We start from the raw sequence: 16534 nt of genomic DNA, 5'->3' as shown, positions 1-16534 counted from the left end.
GATGTGGTGTTCGATAGGTTGTGATCGTTTCTATTGTTGGTATGTTGTGAGCATTGATGCTCTTGTCTGATGGTTGTGTTGTGAGTTGTATCTTAGTACTTAACGAATAGGTGGTAAAGATCTGATTGGTTTTGGTTAGCATGGGCGTTATGGGGTATCGTATGCAAGGTTTCTTTGTTGATAGTGTATGATGGTCCGTTAGTGGCGAGGTCGCCTAGAATTGAGTTCGTAGTTCTGTACGGGTATCCATTTGGTTCTTCTCTTTGTGTGTAAGGAGTTTAGTTCATCTCAGGTGAGATTGGGTGTCCATGGTTGGACAGTTGGTATGTAGCATGTGACAAGGTGTCGGGTGCATTCAGGTACGAGTCATCAGTCTCTTGTGAGAGCGGGGTTTGTTACCCTTTCCGTTCGTTCTAGTCTTGGCAATGATGTCGTTTGTCATAAGTTTTATTCTTCATTGAGGAGTTGTGCGCTTCTATGGGTGGACGGACTTATGTGTGTGATTTGTTATATTGTTGAGTTCATCGGTAAAGGTTTGGCTGATTGGGTCGACTTACTCCCACGGAGGGAGATAAAGTCATTGGTTTTTCGTAGTGTTTATTTTGAGAGTGGTTTTGACGGCACGAGTTGCTGAATAGAGATTGTGTTTCGGTGTCCTGTACTATCAGTGATGGCTAGGGGTGTGTCGTGAATTGTAAGCTTGAAGATGGTTAGGTGATGTGATGTGTTTCTTGTACTCGGGTGTTTTTATTGATATCTGATTTGAGTAGTGTCTTGAGGATAAGTGGTGGTATTGTTTGAGTGTTAAGCAGCTAGAAAGTGATTATGAGATTCCGTTGAAGAATAATAGGAATGATTGACTTTGGTTTTGAGATCTCAGGTATGAAATAGCTATATTGTGTGTTTTGACGATGTAAGAATTGAATCAAGTAATGCTATGAAGTTAGTTACCTGGTATGGGTGTTAAGAGTAGATTAAAGATCTTTTATGCTAATTGATGACTGTGGTATTTGGTGCCGTATTGCTTTTAACTTTTTATGATTGTTTGATTAAAGTATGATTGGGAATTTTAGAGCAGGTATGTGACTTTATAGTTGTTGAGGTTACATAGGACAATGAATTGATAGTGAGTGGATCTCATGATTGTCTTGTGGACTGTGTAAGAGCGTGTTTGAGGTTGGACCTGAGGACAAGAACGACGTCTGCGTTGAGACTGGATTGATGATGAGAATGGCCTGGATAAAAAATTGTAAAAAGATGTATGTATAATAGTAAATCTTTCAATTCTTTTTGAAAATTCTTTAAATTTATTTTATTTTATTTTATGACTAGACATGCATAAAGGTAAGATATATATGTGTGTGTGTGTGTGTGTGTGTGTGTGTGTATAAATACATATATATATATATATATGAAATATGAAATCATTTGTTAAACTTTTTATAGAATAAATAATTAAATGAATACACACAAATACATCGTATATGTGTTGTGGATATAACTAAACAATACTACAGTGCTACAATGAATTTTAAAGAGAGAAAGAGGATGATGCAGAAAAAATCTTAAAGAGATTTGAGAGAGAGAGAGTATGAGAGACCGAGAGAAATTGGGTTCATGTGAGAATTTTAATGAGTAAAAAGAGATCATGAATTTAAGTCAAATAGAGAAAGTAAAACTGGGTCTCTTATATAATAGGTGAAATATAGGTCAAAATAGGGAATCCATATTCAACCCGTTTAACCCTCTATAAAAATAGGTTAAATATAAGCTACCTATTTTGGCTTATATTTTAAAATGGGTAACCCATATCCATTATAGTTATGAACGAGTTAGTGAGCCATCACCTATTTTACCACCCCTAATCATCATCATTAATGCTTAGCCAACAAGATAATGAACCTGAACCTTTCCTTGAATATGTCCAAGGGTTTGAAAGAAACCTTTGCTTGTTCCAAAACAGTGAGCCAGCTACCATTTGTTATGCATTCAAACCTTAACACTCAAAATCCAAATTAAGTTCCCTAAATATTCTTTGACATTATACAAACGCATGAAGTCCTGCTACTGTATGTTACACTCTTTAGCCTAATGAAAGTATTAACAATAGTTTTCAGTCTTTCACAACAAAATTGTAGAACTGTTTTGTTGTAGTTATAGTTGGATTAGGATCCTTTTTCTTTTTCTTTTTTCCTCTCCAGAATTTTATGATATTGTGATACCCCTCGGATCCGAGACACGGGTTGATCAGGCCCAGGCCCAAACCCGAGGGATGTCAAACAATTAATATGTAACCGAACACGGAATACAAGATAAAATAAGAATTAAACATAATAAGCTGAAAGAATCTAGAAATAAAATCCTTTATAAATAAATAATTAAAACCTGTTAATCCAAAACTCCATAAGTTTATAACTCGAGAATCCATCCATTGGACCCCTTATTAAAAATCTCCAAAAGATACTGAAAACCATAAAAATAAAATCCAAAACTAACATAGAGAAGATTCCTACATAATCGGAGGAATGAATAGCTGTATCTGCTTGCACGTCCAAACTTTAACCCTGGAACTGACGAGCACCTGAAAAATAAAGAAGTGGGTCAGGCCCACATGCAAGTCCTGATCTACTACAATCCAAACAGTAATCCGATACGCAGATACATCCTAGGAAGACTCAACAATATCTAGAATAGTCCATATATGTATATAGTACACACTATAGGACGCTCACTAGTCCAAAAAGGATTGTCTCAGCCTGAATAGAGATATCATGCAAATCGCACATATTGTGGTCATGTGTATCTAGACCTACCAAGGAACAACACCTCTGTCCAGCTATCCATCCTAGGCGATATAAGCACCCTAACCATGGTCATGAGACTCAAGCTCATACCACGGCACCATACAATATATATATAAAGTCTGTTCTCCTCCTAATACAATACCATCCATCTGTGTAGTGGTCTGATATATGTATAACCAAGCCATCCTGAAACCAAAGTAGGTCATTCAATTCTCAATTGATATGACACAAGTAGATGATGGACTTAACCTATATGATTAATCTATACCTTAATCCATGTTGAATAGGACTTAGTATTTAATCTAGTCCATATCTAGTATGTCACCGTCCCATACCGGTACATACCATCCTCCAGTTAATACGGTTGATAATACAGTATTAAATAATCATCAACCAATCCCAAATTATGCACCAACCAAATTAATCCATAATTATAAAACTTAGGCATTCAGTCCAGGCCTAGAAATTATATTCCAACCATTAAATTTGTTATTTATAAAACATAACATTTATAGCATGCATCAAATTCACTAATTGATAAAATTAACTGAACTGTTATATCAAATACTTCCAACCAAACATAGATAATTTCAAGAATTTTACCATGCTTATAAAACTGTCTAAACATAATTAAAACAGTAATAAATAAAAATCCCAATTCCAGTCCGTTAAATGACAAAACAAAAGCATGCAATTTATTTCTCCAAACAGTGCCATAACTGGTGCAATTTATATCTAGTTTAAATCATCAGTTAATTCTATCCATATCTACATCTAATTATACTACTATATGCTTAAACCATAATAAAAATATAACTAGCAGTTTAAGATTATACAGAGAAATCAAAATTTCAAAAATAATAGACAAAAGAAAATTAATTCTTCAATCATCCTCCTACGGTTCTCTGTTTAAACTAAAGTTAATTCCATCCTCAATACCTACTTGTAATCATGCTTCCCAACATTTTTATAAGTCTTTGGCAATGATTTACACTCTCCAGTAGCTTTTAAATGATTTTAGAAAACCAATTTTCAGCCCAAACGGACCCTAAAATTAATATTCTGAGCAATTAAAGAGGGAGCAGGCTGTAGAAAAAAAGTAGAGCCTGCTCTTCCCATCTAGAGCCGGCTCTAGACTTACTAGAGCCTGCTCTAGTGCACCAAGAGCCGGCTCCTCCTCTTTGGAAGCCGGCTCTAAGGGTTTTGGAAGCTTCTTTTTCCTCCCTTAGCAGCCTTCTGTCCGTTTAAGCTTCGTCTTCTCCGATTCGTGTGAGTACCAGTTCTCTGTAGTACTTTTATTACATGTTTTAAGATCCATCCCAGTTCCAAATTAATCACAAGACAATGGTACACAATCAAAACTTGAATTTAATTAAACATCAGTTTTTTTTAAACAACGGCAGTAGGATTCAAAACTGAAATTTTAAACAACTGCAAAACAGATTAATTCAATAATTTTAAACACTGATTAACATGCAAACAAGATATTTTTAAAACTTATTTTAATCCCTGGAGTCTTCCTAAACATGCACAGAACATAGATTAAAGGGATAAAGTGGAACAGAGACTTGCCTTTGAATTTCAGATTTGAAATTCCAATTCACCGTCTCTGTGTGATATGTTTGTGTCCTACACTGTAGTTCCCCACTACCACGCTTCTTCCTCCTTGAGTTGCTTTGCTAATCACCCAAGTTCACTCTGTGTTTCCCTTAAATCTTTCTCTTTGTATTCCCCCTATCTCACTGTATAAGTGAATATGGTGAATAGGGTTTTATTCGTAACCCTAACCCAACGTATAACAACATATATATAGACACTATAGAAACCCTAAGTCCATAAATATATAACTCGGCCCATAGATAAACCTAGGTTATAATCAACGTCGGCTACCTATGCAAATTTAAACCTAACTTACGATAAGCAAGTAAATTCAAAAATGAAAACAATTAATTAATAACAATTCTATCAGGTAATTAAATCAAATAATACAATTTAAAGAAATTAAAGCCAAATAAATAATTAAAACAATTAACTCAAATAATCACAATTAATGTAAATAATTCAAATAATTAATTAAATCAAAGAAAACAAGTAACCCAAATAATTAATTCAAATAATACAAATAAATCAAGTAAGTCAAATAATTAAAAAAAAAAAGTCAATTAAAACATAAATTAAATACCAGGACTATCCTTTTGAAATTAGGGGTATTACATTCTTCCCCCCTAACAAAAGGAATTCCGTCCTCGGAATTCGCTCTTACCTTCTTCCAATATTTCAGGAAACTGCGAGCGAATGACATCCTCCCGTTCCCAAGTGGACTCAGCCTCATTGTGATGACTCCACTGAACACGTACCAAAGGAATAACCTTATTGCGAAGGATTTGATCCCGACGGTCAACAATACGACATGGTGGCTCCAAATAAGTTGCATCCGGCTGCAACTCAATCTCCCCAACATCGATATGCTGATACTGATCCTCATCGCGCAGAAATTTTCGCAACATGGAAACATGAAACACGTTGTGAATGCGATCCAAGTTATCCGGAAGTGCCAACCGATAAGCCACAGCTCCCACTCGATCCGTAATCATGAATGGACTGACAAACCGCGGAGACAACTTCCCTTTCTTCCCAAAGCGCATAACACCTTTCATAGGTGACACTTTGAGTAGAACCTGATCTCCAACTCGAAACTCCAAAGCTCGAGTACGCCTATCAGCATAACTCTTCTGTCTATTCTGAGCAGTACGCATGCGATCCTTAATAAGAGCAATCTTTTCAGAGGTATTCTTGATGAACTCAGGACCCAAAAATCGATTCTCTCCAACCTCCATCCAACAAACAGGTGATCGACACGGTCGACCGTACAATGCCTCAAATGGTGCCATACCAATAGTCTTCTGGAAACTATTATTATAAGCAAACTCCACAAGTGGCAAATATTCCTCCCAATGGCCCTTGAAATCCAGAACACACGACCGAAGCATATCTTCCATAATCTGATTCACCCTCTTAGTCTGTCCGTCAGTTTAAGGATGATAAGCAATACTAAGGTGTAACTCCGTACCTAAAACCTACTGAAAACTCTTCCAAAATCCAGATACAAAGCTCGAATCCCTGTCCGATATAATAGACAATGGAATGCCATGTAGCTTCACAATCTCTGAAATGTAAAGCCTCGCCAACTGCTCCGAAGTGTAGTCAGTGCAAATAGGCAAGAAATGAGCTGACTTGGTCAACCTATCCACAATGACCTATATGGAATTATGCCCCTTGAAAGAATTTGGCAACACTTCCACAAAATCCATAGATATGCTCTCCCATTTCCACTCCGGAATTGGTAGTGACTGTAGAGCTCCTGGCGGCCTCTGATGATTAATCTTAACCATCTGACAAGTACTACACTGAGAAACAAAAAGAGCAATGTCCCTCTTCATACCTGCTCACCAAAACTGCCGCTTCATATCTTGATACATCTTATCGCCTCCTGGATGAACATAGAACTCAGAGTGGTGAGTCTCAGTCATCACATCCTTCCTCAAATTATCAGCAGAAGGTACCACTAACCGTCCCTTGTACCTTAAACCTCCATCAGCCCCAACATAGTAGAATGGAACTTCTTCGGAAGCTATCTCTGCGACCTTGTCGACACACTGCTGATCGGTGAGTTGTGCTTGTAAAACCTTGCGACTGATGGAAGGTGTAACCACCACGCAAGCCATAAAAGCGTATGACAACTCATCTACACTCTTCAAAGTATTCCACTCAGTAGTGAATAGAGTAGAAAGACTACCAACAGGTCGGCGACTGAGTGCATCCGCCACTACATTCGCTTTCCCTGGATGGTACTGTATAGAAAAATGATAGTCTTTTACAAACTCCAACCATCTGCGCTGTCTCATATTCAGCTTCCGCTGAGTGAACAAGTACTGCAGACTCTTGTGATCACTGAATAATCTGAAGGACTCACCCAACAGATAATGCCTCCAAATACGCAAGGCAAAGACCACTGCTGCCAACTCCAAATCATGTGTTGGATAATTAAGCTCATGAGGCTTAAGTTTCCGAGATCCATAAGAAATCGGTCGCTCCTCCTGCATCAATACACATCCAAGACCCTGCAACGAAACATCCGTGTAAACAAGATACTCTATCCCGCTCTGCCGAGTAGCCAGAACCGATGCAAAAGTCAGCTTCCTTTTCAGCTCATCAAAAGCTCGCTGACAGTGTTCATCCCACACGAACTGTACACCCTTCTTGGTCAGATGAGTGAGTGGTCCTGTTATCTTGGAGAACCCCTGGATGAATCTCCTGTAATATCCTACCAGACCGAGAAAACTGCGAATCTCAGTAGATGATGTAGGCTGTCCCTACTCAACCACCGCTGAAACCTTGGCCGGATCTACTGCTATCCCCTTTTCTGACACCACGTGACCCAGAAATTTCACCTCTCGCTGCCAAAATTCACACTTCTCGAACTTGGCATATAACCGGTGCTCACGAAGCGTCTGCAAGACTATGCGAAGATGTCTAGCATGATCGTCCTCCAACCGAGAATAGACCAAGATGTCATCAATAAAGACAATAACAAACTGATCCAAATAATCCCGGAAGACTCTATTCATTAAGTCCATGAATACTGCAGGTGTATTAGTCGTCCCAAATGGCATAACACGAAACTTATAAGAACCATATCTCGTGAGAAATGCTGTCTTAGGAACATCCTGCTCCCTAACCCTCAGCTGATGATACCCAGAACGCAGATCAATCTTGGAGAAGTATGTGGCTCCCCTTAACTGATCAAACAAGTCATCAATCCTGGGTAAAGGATACTTGTTACGAATCGTAACCTTGTTCAACTCCCTGTAATCTATACACAGACGAAGCGAACCATCTTTCTTCTTCACAAATAGAACCGGTGTTCCCCAAGGTGATGTACTCCTACGAATAAAACCCTGGCTGAATAACTGCTGAATCTGATCCCTCAGCTCTCTCATCTCTACCGGTGCCATCCTATTGGGTGCCCTAGCAATAGGCGCAGTGCCTGGAGTTAAGTCTATCACAAAATCAATCTCTCGACTAGGTGGCAACCCTGGAATCTCCTGAAATACATCCGGGAAATCCTGTACAATCGGTATGTTATTCAATGGCACAGTAATCCCCTCCTCATTTTCCTCCTCCACATGGAACAAATAGGTGCTACCGCCCCCTTTAGAACATGGCATAACTACTACATACATATCCTGACCAGGTATGGTAAAAATAATAGATCTATCAAAACAATCAACTTGGGCATGGTAGTGAGACAACCAATCTATCCCAAGTATCACATCATAAGTGTGCATATCCAGGACCAGTAAATTGGCTAGAAATTTGAGTCTGCCAATATCTAGTGTCACAGGCCCATTACTCTCATGTATAATAGCTGTATCACCCAATGGTGTAGAAATACCCTGAGGTCTAGTGCATACCCTCGTCCTCATCCCAGATAAAGCAACAAAAGTCCTAGCTACAAAAGAGTGTGTAGCACCCGTATCAAATAAAACACGTCCATGTAAACCATGAATCAGAAACTTACCCTCAATAGTCTGAGGTGCCTGAACATCTTGTGGCATGGGGTTATACACCCTGCCATAATGCAACTGCTGTGGTGCCTGTCCCTGAGTCTGCGGCGGTGCCGGTAAAGCTAGATGTGTCTGTCCCTGAATCCGTGGAACCTGTGGAGCTGTAGAGGCACTGGCGCCTTCTGTCCCTGTTGCACATACTGTCCCTGTCCCTATCCCTGTCCTGCTTTAGGACACTGCCTGGTGATATGACCATACTCTCCACAAGTGTAACAACTACCCTGGAAAGTACCAAATGGCCTCCTCTGTCGATTAGCCTGTGGCTGACCCTATCCTGCCTGTGGTCCCCCATTCTGTTGCCTCTGAATAGGTGCCCCATTCCGATGAGCATCTGAACCACCCTTATGCTTCTTCCAAGGCTGTTGTCCCTGGAACTTTCCCTTGTCATTCTGCCGGTGACCATTGCCGTTCCCCTTTTCAGCTGACTGATTAGTAGAGTCCTTCTCACCTCGCTTCTCACCACGAGCCTGTCTGATGTCCATAGTCAACTGATACTGTTGTAGAGCGGCATCTACCACCTGAGCATAGGTAGTATAAGCTGGACTACCTGTAATAGCTCTCTTGATAGACCACATCAGTTCCTTGACGAAACTGTTACGCTTCTTCTCCTCTGTATCCACCTCCTCCGGTGCAAAGAGAGATAAGCGTGTGAACTGTTGCTCATACTTCGCCACTGTCATGTTTCCCTACTGCAGATTTAGAAACTCGGTCTTCATAGCTGCCCTGACCGCATAGGGAAAATATTTCTCATCAAAGCGAGCACTGAACTCATCATAAGTCAATGTCATCCTCTCCTCTGGGGTGGTAACTGACTCCCACCACTGTAGTGCATCCCCAACCAGCTTGAAAGTAGCAAGCATTTGTTTCTGCACCTCTGTGCACTGAACCAAACGAAGATGACGCTCAATGTCCTGTTTCCACTAGTGAGCTGCTCTCACATCGGTTGAGCCTGAGAACACAGGTGGACTCCCCTTTGTGAAAAAGCTCCTAGCTTTTCCCCAAGAATCTGTTTGAACCACTGGTGCTGGTAGTGGTGCCGGCTGTACCTGAGGTTGATTCCGAAGTGCAGCTGTTACCCATGCCTCTATAGCCCGAGCAATAAGGTCATTAAGGTGAGGAGGAAACTCTGGATTTCCTCCCTGATCCCCAGTTTGCTGAACTTCCTCCTACTCCTCATAAAACTGACCTTCATCCTCCTAACGCTGCCTACGGGCCGCTTCCCTTCGTTGCCGATTGTTCCATCTAGTTCTTGCGTTAGCCATTCTGTCAACACAGAAAGACAGACATCAACACGATTAAACCGAACCGTAAAGAATACAATGAATCCTAAACTTAAGCTCTAAACAATAGAGAACGCTACGCGGAAGTCTTATACGATAGAATCCTAGAGATACTTGAACCTGGAGTGCTCTGATACCAACTGTGATACCCCTCGGATCCGAGACACGGGTTGATCAGGCCCAAGCCTAAACCCGAGGGATGTCAAACAATTAATATGTAACCGAACACGGAATACAAGATAAAATAAGAATTAAACATAATAAGCTGAAAGAATCTAGAAATAAAATCCTTTATAAATAAATACTTAAAACCTGTTAATCCAAAACTCCATAAGTTTACAACTCGAGAATCCATCCATTGGACCCCTTATTAAAAATCTCCAAAGATACTGAAAACCATAAAAATAAAATCCAAAACTAACATAGAGAAGATTCTTACATAATCGGAGGAATGAATAGCTATATCTGCTTACACGTCCAAACTTTAACCCTGGAACTGACGAGCACCTGAAAAATAAAGAAGTGGGTCAGGCCCACATGCAAGTCCTGATCTACTACAATCCAAACAGTAATCCGATACGCAGATACATTCTAGGAAGACTCAACAATATCTAGAATAGTCCATATATGTATATAGTACACACTATAGGACGCTCACTAGTCCAAAAAGGATTGTCTCAGCCTGAATAGAGATACCATGCAAATCGCACATACTGTGGTCATGTGTATCTAGACCCACCAGGGAACAACACCTCTGTCCAGCTATCTATCCTAGGCGATATAAGCACCCTAACCATGGTCATGAGACTCAAGCTCATACCACGGCACCATACAATATATATGTAAAGTCCGTACTCTTCCTAATACAAAATACCATCCATTTGTGTAGTGGTCTGATATATGTATAACCAAGCCATCCTGAAACCAAAGTAGGTCATTCAATTCTCAATTGATATGACACAAGTAGATGATGGACTTAACCTATATGATTAATCCATACCTTAATCCATGTTGGATAGGACTTAGTATTTAATCTAGTCCATATCTAGTATGTCACCGTCCCATACCGGTACATACCATCCTCCAGTTAATACGGTTGATAATACAGTATTAAATAATCATCAACCAATCCCAAATTATGCACCAACCAAATTAATCCATAATTATAAAACTTAGGCATTCAGTCCAGGCCTAGAAATTATATTCCAACCATTAAATTTGTTATTTATAAAACATAGCATTTATAGCATGCATCAAATTCACTAATTGATAAAATTAACTAAACTGTTATATCAAATACTTCCAACCAAACATAGATAATTCCAAGAATTTTACCATGCTTATAAAACTGTCTAAACATAATTAAAATAGTAATAAATAAAAATCCCAATTCCAGTCCGTTAAATGACAAAACAAAAACATGCAATTTATTTCTCTAAACAGTGCCATAACTGGTACAATTTATATCCAGTTTAAATCATCAGTTAATTCCATCCATATCTACATCTAATTATACTACTATATGCTTAAACCATAATAAAAATATAACTAGCAGTTTAAGATTATACAGAGAAATCAAAATTTCAAAAATAATAGACAAAAGAAAATTAATTCTTCAATCATCCTCCTACGATTCTCTGTTTAAACTAAAGTTAATTCCATCCTCAATACCTACTTGTAACCATGCTTCCCAACATTTTTATAAGTTTTTGGCAATGATTTACACTCTCCAGTAGCTTTTAAATGATTTTAGAAAACCAATTTTCAGCCCAAACGGACCCTAAAATCAACATTCTGAGCAATTAAAGAGGGAGCAGGCTCTAGAAAAAAAGTAGATTCTGCTCTTCCCATCTAGAGCCGGCTCTAGACTTACTAGAGCCAGCTCTAGTGCACCAAGAGCCGGCTCCTCCTCTTTGGGAGCCGGCTCTAAGGGTTTTGGAAGCCTCTTCTTCCTCCCTTAGCAGCCTTCTGTCCGTTTAAGCTTCGTCTTCTCCGATTCCTGTGAGTACCAGTTCTCTGTAGTACTTTTATTACATGTTTTAAGATCCATCCCAGTTCCAAATTAATCACAAGACAATGGTGCACAATCAAAACTTGAACTTAATTAAACATCAGTTTTTTTTAAACAACGGCAGTAGGATTCAAAACTGAAATTTTAAACAACTGCAAAACAGATTAATTCAATAATTTTAAACACTGATTAACATGCATACAAGATGTTTTTAAAACTTATTTTAATCCCTGGAGTCTTCCTAAACATGCACAGAACACAGATTAAAGGGATAGAGTGGAACAGAGACTTGCCTTTGAATTTCAGATTTGAAATTCCAATTCACCGTCTCTGTGTGATATGTTTGTGTCCTACACTGTAGTTCCCCACTACCACGCTCCTTCCTCCTTGAGTTGCTTTGCTAATCACCCAAGTTCACTCTGTGTTTCCCTTAAATCTTTCTCTCTGTATTCCCCTTGTCTCACTGTATAAGTGAATATGGTGAATAGGGTTTTATTCGTAACCCTAACCCAACGTATAACAACATATATATAGACACTACAGAAATCCTAAGTCCATAAAGATATAACTCGGCCCATAGATAAACCTAGGTTATAATCAACGTCGGCTACCCATGCAAATTTAAACCTAACTTACGATAAGCAAGTAAATTCAAAAATGAAAACAATTAATTAATAACAATTCTATCAGGTAATTAAATCAAATAATACAATTTAAAGAAATTAAAGCCAAATAAATAATTAAAACAATTAACTCAAATAATCACAATTAATGTAAATAATTCAAATAATTAATTAAATCAAAGAAAACAAGTAACCCAAATAATTAATTCAAATAATACAAATAAGTCAAGTAAGTCAAATAATTAAAAAAAAAAAGTCAATTAAAACATAAATTAAATAGCAGGACTATCCTTTTGAAATTAGGGGTATTACAGCTATACTCCCTCCGTCTCATAACGGATATCCCTTATGGTGAATAGAACTTTTTAAGGGGACATGTAATTATTGGATTGTCCCCTTTGAAAATTACAAAGTTACCCTTTCAAGTTTAAATATATATATAATTAAGTTTGAATTTTTTAAAAAATTTAAGGGTATTTTGTGAAAAGATGTGAAATATACTGTTTAAATTTAGTAAGTGGACAAGTATTTTGGGACAACCCAAAAAGAAAAGATAGACAATTATTATGGGATGGAGGGAGTAACATCAGATGTCTTAAAATACGTTACATTAATTGATTAATATTTGAGTTATTTTTTTCCCACATGTACTTTATTTTAATTTATCAATAAAGTACATTTCTTTTTCAAATATATATATTTTTTATTCTTTGTGCATTGGTGTAAACAATTGAACACTTGTAATTTAAATAATTTATTCTCTCTATTGCATCTCAATGTTAATCTTTCATTGGTATATCTTTAGTAATAAGCAATATATATATTTAGAAACATCACGATTATGCAATATACTCAATCTGCCCCATATTAATTGTTCATCTTTATATTTAGGGTTGTCCCATATTAATTGTCATATTTGACTTTTCAGAACAAAATAATGAATTCCTTTCATATTTACCCTTTGAAAATTTCAAAACTTATTACTCCCTCCATTAAAAAAAAAAAAAAAAATTGTTTATCTTTCTATTTATTATCGGTCCCAAAATAAGTGTCTCATTTGGAAATTATATGTACTATTTTTTTTTATTAATATTATCAATTTAACTTTCTTGCATTGAACTTATAAAAAAGGTAAAACTATCACATCATTGTGAACCCATTAGCAGTAAAATTGGTAATTCATTCACCACTAATACATTTTAAAAAATAAAAAATTCATTCTTTTAAAAAGTTAAATTTCTGAAAATGTGCACTTTTATAAGGACAAAGTGAGTACATATTTAAACGGACAACTTGATAATTTTAAAAAAGAACAATGCATTAATTACATGTTCCATTAAAAAGTCATAATAACAAAAGTGGACAACTCCTATAAAATGGGAAGTAATACTCGTATACTAATTAATGCCCAAAGAATCAAATCAAAGCAATTCAAAGGCTACAACAAGACCTTCTTAATTAAAGGTGGAAAAAAGTTCAACACTTATCAATAATGTAATTTTTCAATATATATCAAATATACTAAAAAGAAAAATCACAAAACCACTTTTATTGCATGTGGGATGTGAATAAAATAAAGATTACACAATTATGCTTCATGAATAGAAGAAATAAGAAGGCTATTTACAAGCAATATCAATTTTAATTCCTAGAGATTGCTCAAGTAAGGAAATTTAGGAAACCACACATAGTCCTTACAATACAACAGAGGTTGAAACAAGAAGCACAAGTTAATGAAACTGACATTTTGTTGTTATAAAAAAACCACCTTGATAAAGTAATTATGAAACCCTCTTCTAGTAATCCACTCCCGAATCACCTGAGAGCACCCTTCCAACCACGTACCACTCTCCATCCCAACCGGCACATCTAACACCAAACCATCCTCTATTACCATTCTCAAACGATTCAATAATGATACCAAAACCTCTAAACCACCCACACCTCCCTCCTCTTTACACCCACTTATTGCTCCACCCAAACAACCCAAAAACTCATCTCCACCAATGCATATCTCGCACACTGAAGTTTACCACCCTCTCATCCCACCATCTTTCAAAAATCCCAGCTTTCCAAAACCCTCTCACTTCCCTTGAGACCTTCCACAGCTACTTTTAGCAAACAGATTCCCCCAAAACCACCCACGACTACCAAGAAACATTCATCGCCTTCACCACCACAGGTTGTATTTGCCTTCACCCCTAGCTTTAATCCAGTGTTGTATGTTTCTCCTGAGCATCAAATTCAGGAGCTCATGGAAAAGGTGCAATGGTCTCAGGACAACCTTAGAAAAACTGAAGACTTAAGGAAAGATCTTTACTCCATCATCTCCCAGCTAAGGTCTGACTTAGCCAAGAAAGAAGCCACCATTGCTTGTCAATCTTTCACCAAGTGCTCTCAGGCATAGCCACCAGACAAACCAATACCACCTTCACTCTCCAATGGTATTTTGGTTAATCAACAGCTGGTTTCTCATTGTCCAAACAGCTTGGTTTCATATTCTGTTCCAGATTTAAATTTGAATTTGAATTCTCATCTTCCCCAACCCCTCCAACCATAACCATGACATCACCTCTGACCTTACCTTTCACCTAAATGAACATGTTTCTTCTGTTGACCAAAAAGGCACATGTATCAACACCCTTTTACCTGACCTTTCACCTCAACCTCAAAAGACTTTTTCTGACTCTTCCATTGACCACACAATCATATCACTATCTACTATGCAAGCCCAAACTGAGCCATCTCTCAAGCACTAAGCTACACCACCTAATACATCCAATCAAAAGACCTAGGCTTCTGTTGTTAAAGGAGACTCATCAAAAATGTCTTTCCAATTTCACAAGCCACCTCCTAAGGTATACACAACTGACAACACAGTTCTTATTGAACCACCTCTAGAGATTGAAGTTGAAGGTCTTCATTTCATGAAAACATGCATCATTGGTTACTTTGCATTCAAGAAACCACCCTTTGAAATATTTAAATCAATAACCACTAAACTCTGGTCAAACAAAGGCTTAAAAGAGGTTGCCTCAACAGATAAAGGTATGTACCTCTTTTTTTTCTCTTCAGAATTTGAATGTGACTCCATTCTTTCAGGAGGTCATTGGTTAATTGCTGGCAAGCCAATCACTTTACAACATTGAACTCCTAATTTTGAGGTTTAGAGTGCACCATCATGTATCCCAATTTGGGTAAAGCTGTATAATTACCCACTTCAGTACTAGAATTCCAGAGAGTTTAGCCACATTGTTAGTGGAATTGGCAAACCAATATATGCTAATGTTGCTACTGAAGCTATAAACAGGACTAAATATGCTAGGTTATGTGTGAACATGCATTCTTCCTCCCCATTGCCAGATCTGATCAAGCTCAAAATGAGTAATGGGTTGACCACTGATATTAGAGTCGAATACCAATGGTGTCCTCCCCCTCTACTCTTCCTGTAAATGCTTTAGTCATACCACTTCTGGTTGCTACAAGACCAAAATCATTCCCTCCACCAACCCTCACACCACCCCTGCTCAAACCTCAACAAAAGAATGGAGGATTGTACCTTACTCCAAAGGTAAATCCACCCAATTAGCTCCTCCAAGCTTTCTATCTCCCCGTTCATATCTCTCCTTAACTATTTCACCTTCAACTTCCAAATCCCAACCTATCAGCAACCATACACCAAAAACCACAAACCTTACCAGAAGAAGGCTTATCCCTACCCACTCAGCTCCACCAAGCCTTCCACCATCCCTTCCACATTTACCCTCAACCACCTCCCCCTCAGCTTCCAAATCCCAATTTATCAATAGCCACACACCAAATACCATAAATCCCATCACAAGAATATCTAACCCACCCTCCATAGCTCCCTACACTCCTAAAATAGAAAAGAAGTTAAACATCTCAATTATCCTTCCAATCCCTGGTAATGCACCAAAAACCAACAAGAAAATGTCTAGCTCACCTTCCTACTATACACTATTGAACAACGTATTCAACATTCTATCTGATATCGATGTAGATGCTGAATTGGAAAGCTATAATGATTCTGAATCCACCTCAAGCCTTCCAGCAAACATTAACTTGAGCAGAAAAATGAGTTCAATCTTAGAAATAAGAAAGGCAGGAAAATTACAGGCTTTCATTGTCCTGCTTCAAAGGGGCTTATCATCCCAAGAGGTCTTACTTC

The sequence above is a fragment of the Cornus florida genome, unplaced genomic scaffold (genome assembly GCF_030987335.1).
Source record: "Cornus florida cultivar Cherokee Brave unplaced genomic scaffold, ASM3098733v1 CherokeeBrave_3.0.0_Hap2_Chr11, whole genome shotgun sequence".
In the NCBI taxonomy this organism is placed as follows: domain Eukaryota; kingdom Viridiplantae; phylum Streptophyta; class Magnoliopsida; order Cornales; family Cornaceae; genus Cornus; species Cornus florida.
Note: the sequence above shows the minus strand (reverse complement) of the source record.